The sequence below is a fragment of the Nicotiana tomentosiformis genome, chromosome 2 (genome assembly GCF_000390325.3).
Source record: "Nicotiana tomentosiformis chromosome 2, ASM39032v3, whole genome shotgun sequence".
NCBI classification, from domain to species: domain Eukaryota; kingdom Viridiplantae; phylum Streptophyta; class Magnoliopsida; order Solanales; family Solanaceae; genus Nicotiana; species Nicotiana tomentosiformis.
This window is the reverse complement of record NC_090813.1, coordinates 70,646,223-70,656,668: the sequence shown is the minus strand read 5'-3', so window position 1 is coordinate 70,656,668 and position 10,446 is coordinate 70,646,223.

The window sequence follows — 10,446 nt, the reverse complement described above, 5'->3', positions numbered from 1 at the left end:
AATCTCGAAGAGATTCACGCCTGAGGATTTGACCTGCCGGCCGTAATCAAAGAAGCCAAGAGGCTTGAGGCCGAGTCAAAGGAACTCTATGAGCACAAAGGTCCCGAAAGCTCCGATGGTTCGAGTGTTGAGTCGAGCCCCGGTGAAGATCAGGCATAGATTCCTTAGTTCTTTTTTGGTTTTCCTTTGTATATTTACTTTCTTATTTATTTTGTGGCTGTTTTATCGTGCCTTTGTAAATAGTTTTTGAAATATATAAATTTTCCCTTTGGCAATACCATGTTTTTACTTTTCAGCATCTATTTGCAATCTTTTATTTGTGTATCATTCTTAATGCCTTAGCATAGAATCAAACGTAATATAGAGCATTCGTTCTTCGGAAGCCCGAATGGGGCCCGATTTCGATGGCAACTCCGGATTACTCATGGCTTTGAGATTTTGATAAAATAGGCCTTTAAGATACTCAAGTGTTTTAGTCATATACGACGATGTTTTTACCGAGGGCAACCTTTTAATAGGTTTCGATTATACGTAAGGGCTTTACTTTATGAGTACGGACTTCAGACGTCTCCGAGCCATTTTAGAGTGGCTGTAGCCTTTTGTATTTGAGCACTGCCTAATAGTCTTGGTGCCTCCGAAATTCGATAGCCTGGGCCGTCCGAATATTTTACCGGACGACAGTCCCCGAGTTGGGATAGCTCGTGGGCCTTTAGTAGCTAGGATCTGTTGTGAAGCATCGAAGAAGCAAAATGCGTAGTAATAAAGTATGAGGGAAGCAAAAATTTATGTCATTGTTTTATATGTAGGGCACATAATCGAAGGCGTATAAGCCTTGTGCCGTGACCAGAGTGGGCTACATGGGAACGGTTCGTATGACCGTTTGACCCTTAAAATGAATCCTAATCACCAAGTCGTGACTTTTTACATATAAAAGTTTTCATTTCTAAGGATCTTAACCTAGGGGTAATGGCCCCCAGTATTTGAGGCCGAACTTGTGAGGGCTCGGATCCGGTTTAAGATCGATCTTCAAAACTAAGGTAGTATGTTTTACTGTTACCTCACTAACAACCTCACCGGAATACCCACTTCGGAACAAAATCTTTTCAAGGGAAAAAGAGTACAACACGTGCTTTCAGACCTAATAGTCACGTTTTCCCTTGGCCGAGTACCTGCATAAGTTAGTCTGTAATATAACGAAATAAAAAAAAGGTAATTGAGTTCTTACCTTAGCAGTAGTACCGTTTCAAGTATGCCATGTTCCAGCTATTCGGTAGTTGTACACCGTTTCTTGATTAGCGTTTATACGAGCCTTTGCCGGTTATTTCGGCAACTCTATACGGTCCTTCCCAATTTATGCCCAGTTTCCCGTCGTTTAGGTTCCTGGTGTGTAGCGTTACTTTTTTTAACACCAAGACCCCAACTTAAAAATGTCAAAGGTTGGCTCTTTGGTTGTAGTACCTCCCTACTCGCTGCTTTTGGGTAGCCAACCGGACCAAGGCGACTTCCCGCCTTTCATCCAACAATTCCAGGCTCGTGGCCATGGCCTCACCATTTGACACTTTGGTAGCATACTGGAACTTGAGGGTCGATTCCCCTACCTCAACTAGTATCAAGGCTTCCGTTCCGTAGACTAGAGAGAACAGGGTCGCCCCGGTACTTGACTTCAAAGTCGTACGGTATGCCCATAAGACTTCTAGCAAGATTTCCTTCCCCTTCCCCTTTCCCTTTGAACTGGTCAATCTCTTTTTCAGGTTTTGGAGTATAGTTTTTTTTGTTGATTCCGCTTGCCCATTCCCACTAGGGTGTTAAGGTGTTGATAATATCTTCTTAATCTTGTGGTCTTCGAAAAACTTACTTACCTTGCTACCGACGAATTGTTTTCCGTTGTCGCAAATGATCTTGGCTAGAATCCCAAATTGACATATTACCATCCTCATGAGAAATATAATCGGTCATGAGTAGTACGTATTAGGCCTTGTCGGGCGACCATGGTAAAGGACCAACGATATCCATTTCCCACTTTATAAATGGCCACAGTGACAGGACTGGGTGGAGCAACACTCCCGGTTGATAAATCATCGGGGGGTGTCTTTGGCATTCATTGCACCTTCTTACGAAGTCTTTCGCATCATTCTCCATTTTATTCCAATAGTAGCCGGCTCTGATCAGCTTTGAACTAAGGATTCTGCCCCCGAATGGTTCTCGTTAGTGCCCTCGTAAACTTCCCTCATGGCGTATTCGGTCTCTCTCGGGCCTAAGCATCTAGCCAGTGGGCCGAAGAAGGACCTTCTGAACAATTTCCCTTCGATTAAACTAAACCTGGCAGCTTTGGTGCGCAGGGCTTTCGATTCCTTGGGATCCACTGGCAATTTTCTTGTCTTCACGTAGTCTATGTATTTGTTTCTCCAATCCCAAGTTAAACTTGTCGAGTTTACCTCGGCGTGACCTTCTTCTACCACCAAATTCATCAGTTGCACTACTACCCCCGAGTTGAATTCATCGGAGTCGACAGATGACCCCAAGTTGACCAGTGCATCGGCCTCGCTGATTTGATCTCAAGGTACGTGTTGCAGAGTTCATTCCTTGCATTAGTGTAAGGTTACCTGCAATTTGTCTAAGTACCTCCGCATTCGTTCCTCTTTTACTTCGAATGTTCCGTTGACTTGATTTACGACGAGGAGAGAATCACATTCGGCTTCGATCAACTTCGGCCCCAAGGCTCTCAGCCAGTTCCAGACCTGCAATCATAGCTTCATACTCGGCTTCATTGTTAGTCAATTTTACAGTTCTAATAGACTGTCTAATTATGCTACCCGCAGGCAGTTTTAGTATGATGTCGAGCCCGTACCCTTTCGCGTTGGATGCACTGTCCGTGAATAGGGCCCAAATCCCTGAATTAGCCCCCAAAGTGAGCAATAACTCCTTTTCGACTTCGGGTATCAAGGTCGGTGTAAAGTCGGCCACAAAGTCCCCCAAAATTTGAGACTTTATGGAACTCCGGGGTTTATACTCGATATCGTACCCACTAATCTCTACGGCCCATTTAGCCAGCCGGTCCGGGCTTATGCATGACATTCCACAGTGAGTAAGAGGTCACGACACATATGGGGTGGCATTGAAAGTACGGTTTTAGCTTCCTAGAAGCTCTTAGTAAGGAGAGCGCTACCTTTTCTAGGTGAGGATGCCTTGTTTCAGCATCGCCTAGGGTTCTACTAACATAATAAATAGGAAATTGTGTACCTTCTTCCTATCAGACTAGGACACCACTTACCGCCATCTCGGAAACTGCCAAGTAAAGGTACAACTATTCGTCTGCCTTCGGAGTGTGTAGCAAAAGGGGGATCGATAGGTATCACATGAGTTCTTGCAAAGCTTGCTGGCATTCTGAAGTCCAAGAAAAATTGTTCTTCTTTTTCAATAGTGAGAAGAACCGGTGGCTCTTATCTGATGATCTCGAGATGAACCGGCCCAACACGGCTATCCGCTCGGTCAGTCTTTGAACCGCCTTAACGTTGTCGACTATGATGATGTCATCTATGGCCTTTATTTTGTTGGGGTTGATCTCTATCCCTCAATTAGATACCATGAAACCGAGAAATTTACCTGAACCGACCCCAAATGTACACTTCACCAGGTTTAGCTTCATATTGTACTTCCTTAATATGTCAAAGGTTTCCTGCAAATATTTCAAATGGTCCTCTGCTCGCAGGGACTTGATCAACATATCGCCAATATAAACTTCCATTAATTTTCCTATTTGTTCTTCGAACATCCGGTTTACTAGGCGTTGGTAAGTGGCACCAGCGTTCTTTAATCCGAATGGCATTACGTTATAGCAGTAGGTGCCGAACTTTGTTATGAAAGAAGTCTTTTCTTAGTCGTCCAGGTCCATCCGAATTTGGTTGTACCCGGAGTAGGTGTTGAGAAATCTGAGTATCGCGTGCCTGGCCGTCGTGTCGATCATTCGATCGATGTTAGGGAAAGGGAAAGAATCCTTTAGACATGCTTTGTTTCGATCCTTATAGTCTACACACATCCTCAATTTATTTCCTTTTTTAGGTACTACCACTACGTTAGCTAACCAATCGGGGTATTTAACTTCCCAGAAGGAACCTATTTTTAGAAGTTTGGATACCTCATCCTTGATGAACGCTTGTTTGATCTCGAACTTTTCTCTTCTGCTTGACCGGATGGAACTTCGGATCCAAACTCAACTTGTGAGTGGTTACCTCCGGTAGTATCCTTGTCATGTCTAGATGGGACCAAGCAAAACAGTTGGCGTTAGCTTTAAGAGAATCAATAAGTGTTTTCTTGAGCTCTGGCGCTAACCCCGTGCCTAAGTATACCTTTCGATCCTAGTATACCTTTCGATCCGATAGGTTCTCGATTAATATAACTTTCTTAAACTCCTCGATCGTTGATTTGGTGGTGTTGGTGTTATCGGGAGTTATGAATGATCTCGGGACACTGTAATCATCCTCATCGTCCGCTCCTTGTTCTTCCTGTTTCTCTGGTTTGGTTGAGGCCGGTATTATTGATTGTTATTTGGTCTCTTCTTTTTTGGTCGGTTCCTCGCTTCTCGATGTTGAGACCGCACACACCAGGACCACTTCATCAATAGCAAACATTTCCCTTACGGCCGGTTGTTCTTCGGAGACCGTTTTGACTCCCCCGGCGTGGGAAATTTAAGTGCCTGGTGTAAGGTTGAAGGTACCGCCCTCATGTTGTAGACCCATGGCTTTCCGAATAAAGTGTTGTACCTCATATCCCCTTCGATCACGTAGAACTTAGTTTCTTGGGTTATCGCAGCAGTGTTTACCGACAAACTTAACTCTCCTTTTGTGGTCTCACATGCCCTATTGAACCCATTTAACACCCGGACCGCCGGTACAATTTGATCATGTAACCCTAATTGTTCTACGACCCTTGATCTAATGATGTTGGCCGAGCTGCGTGGATCAATCAACACACGTTTAACCCAAGATTTATTAATAAGTACAGATATTACAAGTGCATCATTATGAGGTTGTACGATGCCCTCGGCATCTTCGTTGCTGAACAAGATAACTCCCCCCCGGAACGTAATCCCGGGTGCTTTTTTAATAGACACTTTAGTGCGTTTTATCGTTGTCCCTTGGGGGACTTCGACTCCCACAATGATCCTGTTGATCACGTGCTGAGGCTCCTCTTGTTCAACTTGTTTGTTGGCGTCCCTGTTTCTGAAGTGGTTTTTGGCTCGCTCATTTAGGAATTCTCCGAGGTGCTCATTGTTGAACAATCAAGCGACTTCTGCTCTTAATTATCGGCAATCTTTGGTCCTATGACCGTGAGTGTCGTGATACTTACACATCAAATTAGGATCTCTCTCGGCAAGGTCGGACTGCAATGGTCGGGGCCACTTGGTCTCTTTGATGCACCCTATGGCCGACACGATGCTTGCAACATCCACATTGAAATTGTATTCTGATAATCTTGGTGCTTCCCTACTCCCGAGCGACCTATCAAAACCACTTTTGCTCATCAGGCCCCGGTCGCTCGACTCTCGATCACTTTTCTTCTCTTTCTTAGTTAGATGACGCCTGGATTCGTTTCCCCTCCGATCCAGGCTGTATAGCTGATATCGATCTCGGACCAACCTTGGCTCCTGATCAATGACCCTCTTCGATCTATCATTGGTTCTGATGGGGTAAGCAGATCCAGAAGGAGTCCGAGTTAATCGTCTTCGATTGGTACCTGTTGTGGACGTCGACCCAAGTCACCGCTAGGTATTCCACAAAATTTTGTTTTAGCTATTGAGAGACTATAGAACTTCGGGGGTTGAGCCCCTGAGTGAATGCCTGAACGGCCCAATCATCTGCAACCGGTGGCAGATCCATCCGTTCTATATGGAATCTTGACATGAACTCCTTGAGCATCTCGTTATGTCTTTGTTTGACCTTGAAAAGGTCTGACTTTCTGGTCTCGATCTTGATAGCCCCGGTATGGGCCTTTATGAAGGTATCTGCAAGTATAGCAAATGAATCAATAGAATAGGGAGGCAAGTTGCGATACCATATCATTGCCCCTTTGGATAGAGTTTCCCCAAACCTTTTCAGCAACACCGACTCGATTTCGTCATTTTTCAAGTCGTTCCCTTTTATTGTGCATGTATAGGAGGTTACGTACTCATTTGGATTCGTGGTCCCATTATTCTTGGGAATGTCGGGCATTTGAAACCTCTTCAGGATCGGCTTCGGTGATGTACTCGAGGGGATGGACTTCTGGATAATTTTTTTAGAATTTGGTCCCTTCAGTATCGGAGGTACTCCTGGCCCCCGGAATCTGATCGACCCTAGAGTTGTATATTTCCATCTTCTTGTCATTGGACTTAATATTTTTCTCGCCTGACTCCACCCATTTGTTAATGCTTCAAGCATCTTCATTACCTCTGAAGCTTCTCTAGGCTTAGCTTCTCTAGGCTTGGCTTCACCCGATCTCACGGCAGCTTGTTCGTTTCTCCAAGTATTTGTTCGGGCTCGACCCTGATAAAATTCTCGAACACTCCCTTTTCTGCCCAGCGATTTTTGATTTTACAGGCACACTGTCGCACTTGCGGAAAAATCCATTGCAAATGCGATTTCAACTAATTCCATGAATTTCCGCTTTTGCAGACAAAATACTCACACCTGCGAGCCCGCTTCTATGGAGCCTCGACCGCACCTGCATTGCTTCACAAGCTCCTTACAGTTGTGCGTCTGTGAAATAACACTTGCGCTTGGGGATGCGCATCTGCGCCCAGGTGTCCGCACCAGTGAACCCAGGCCTTGGCTGGCCTTCTCCATTTCTAGGATGTACCCTCACACACCTGCATGTCCGCACCCACGGCCAAAGCCTCTGTCGGTGCGATGACACCAGAAGAACATACCTCACCAATTCAACCAAGTCCAAAATTATTCCGAATTCAATCCGAATCACACCCGGGGTAAGCGTTGGGATGGGCACAGAAACGGAGAAACCGAAAGATTGGATCGAACCAAATAAATTCGATTCTTCGGTTCCAATTTTTTGGCTTTCGGTATGGTTTTTGATAGTAGAATATCAATATTTCGGTTCTTCGATCGGTTTTCGATATTAGAGTATCAAAATCGAAATACGGAACATTTTAAAAATAGTTGAATCTCATGTTTATTGAAATCTACTGTATAACTTCAATTCTATTACAGCTGGTGCTTTAGCAATTAGCTGATATGCTATTTGAAGCTGCTGCTTTAACAATTATAGCTGCTGAAGTCTTTAGTAATTATAGCGATTATATTGAAGTGAGCTTTAGCAATTATAACCTTCTTTAGAAATTATAGCAATATTATTGAAGTCTTTATAAATTATCATTACAGATTCATATAGCTGCTGCTTTAGCAATTAGCAGTGACCAGTGATCACGGTCGACTACAGTCTACGGCTGCTGCTTTAGGAATTACCAACGTACCAAATCGAAGTTCTTACGTAACCAAAGTACCGAACACTTATCCCTAGTTAAAGGTCTAGAGCTTAACTTGTTTGGCCAAGTTTCGAGGACGCTAAACGTGTTACTTTTTATAAAAAGGTACTTATTTTAAAAAATTGAGGTGTTTCTCTAAACTTGTAGGAAAAAAGTGGTTTTGCTAAAAAAAAAATTACTCCCTCCGGTCCACAATAAGTGATTTTTTGACCTTTTTTTGTGGACCAAAATAAGTGATTTTTCCAGATTTCAAGAATGAATTAATTATTTTTTTCCTACATGTGTTAGGGGTGTTTATGTGAAGAGATAGTAAAGATTAATATGGTCAATTTCATTGTTAATTAATGTTAAAAGATGAATTTCTTAATCTGTATGAAAATATCCAAAACATCACTTATTGTGCACCGGAGGGAGTAACTTTTTCCTAAACGCACTTTTGGAACCTCGGCCAAGCACAAATTTTTGTTCTAATATTGAAAAAAGTATTTATTAAATTAATTGACCAAACACAAACTGCTACCCTCCAAAAGTATATTTTTCAGAAAACGCATCAGACATGGCAGCTAAACAGTAATAATCCGATATCTTAAGAGTGAACTTTTAAGTTATTTTGTTAGTTATAATTTATTTAATTTTCATAGGTATTAATATGCATGTACATATATATTTTCTTAAATGAGATTATCATTTACATAGGTATAAAGTGCCTAGAACTAATAATTTATTAATGGTCCAATTAATGATGGCTAGTCAAATGACAATTTAATAATTATATAATAATAGAGTGGGCTAAGCCCATCATTCTAGTTACGTGCAAGACCTAGAAGGGAGTAACCTAAAGTGACGAGTAAGTGAACAATTACCTTTAGAGTGTTGGGATTATCCTTTTATTTAGGAATTATTTATTTAATGTTTGTTTGGTCTTTTATTTAGTTAAATTGGTCAGCTCCTAGTTATTAGGAAGTGGACGAGTAATTTTAGTTGACATAGTGGAGTCTGTTAGGAGTCCTAGTTAATGTTTGTTTAGTCGTGGGTTTGTGGGTTTCATGCGCAGTAATGAAGCTCTGTAAAGGCCTATATAATGGCTTCTTCTGTTGCAAATAAAGGTGTGAGTTTGCAGTATTAAAAATCCCATCTTGTCCATTTTCTTTTCTGCTCTATTCTATCATAGATAACTAAGAGAAAATCACTACAGTGTATAGATAACTAAGAGAAAATCACTACAGTGTAGAGGGATTTTCGGCAGTGGCAGGGATTCTCTTGAACCGTTGGTGGCGTGAACTTAGAGAGCTAGAAAGAGTAAAATATTTTTGCAAGTTACAACACAACTGTGATAAAGTCATTACAAGTCAATATACTGTCCATATTCATACAAGTACTGGAGCTGCAAATTATGGAAACAAATAAAGGAGCAACTGTCAAATTACCTTGGGCTATGCAATAGCCCGAACAAGTTGAATGGGCTATAAATATACAAGCTCTATGAAGGAAGAAAGTGCGGAGCCTTCTATACAATTGTCTATCTAACTACAAGTTCTTTATTCTATTCTTAACAAGCATTGTAATTTACTTTTAGTAGATTTACTGTGTAAACAAAAGAGTAAAGAGAGACAGAAAAATATTGGAGAGGCATTGTGTCCTTAGAGGTTGTGCCATTATTCGTTTCTTTGGTAGCGAGTCAAAACCAAAGAGTCGTTGTTGGTGAGCGAGTAAAAACTAACCTTTAGCGTTGTTGGTGGGCATGTTAAAACCAACCCTTGTTCGTTGTTGGTGAACGTTGAAAATCACACAAGCTGTACTCAACTCATATTACAAAGAGATCAAGAGATAACATCCTTGTAACCCAAGGATACTAGAGTAGGATACCACATTGGTTACGAACCAGTATAAAATTTCTGGTGTCATTTACCTTACTGCTTTCATATTTTATTATAAGCAATTATTGTTTGTTGATATTAGTATTTGATTAGATCGAAGTACTAACAGTATTGTGTAGGTTGTCTCCGTATTAGTCGACTAGGTCTGAGGAGTAGTCGACTTGAAATTTAAAAAGGCTACAATTCACCCTCCCCCCTCCCTCCCCACTCTTGTACTTTCAATTGGTATTAGAGCAGGTCTCATAATTTTACTTTTGCTTAACACCAAATGAGAAAAGATCATGTCAGCACACACAGTTATCGGATCCTTGCTCCAAGAGGGGACTTCTCCATTAAGACCACCATACTTCAATGGACAGTATTACACTCACTAAAAGTTCGAATGGAAGCTTTCATCAAATCTTATGATATCAAAGTATGGCGAATCATCAAGAAGGGTGACTTTCCTCTTCTACATTCCAAACCAGAAAAGAAACCAGAAGGACAGGTATCTACTGAAACCCTTGATATTGATAATTATACTGATGAGCATATGGCGATCGTGCAGATAAATTCAAAGGCAAAAAATCAATTATACCATGCTATAAGCGGAGAAAAATTTGAGAAAATATCAAGTTGTGACACAGCCAAAGAAATGTGGGATAAACTGAAAGTTATCTATGAAGGTACCGGTAAAGTAAAAGAGACAAGGATAAACCTTCTGATTCGTGATTATGAGTTGTTTCAAATGAAGGATGATGAATCCATTGAAGACATGTTTGGCCGATTTAGTAAAATAATTGGAGATCTAAAATCTTTTGGAAGATCATATTCAAGTGGTGAACAAGTCAGAAAAATTCTAAGAAGTCTACCCACTTTATGGCAACCAAAAGTTATTACTCTTGAATATGAAGATCTCGACAAACTATCATATGATGAACTTCGTGGAGACCTTATATCCTTTAAGCAAACCCATCTAAAAAAGTATGGACATGAAGAGAAGAAAAAGAACAGCCTCTAAATCAACTATTATTGAGTCTGAAGGTGAAAACGAAGAAGAAGGAGACAACCATCAAGATGATATTGCATTATTTTCTAGAGTTGTCTCTAATA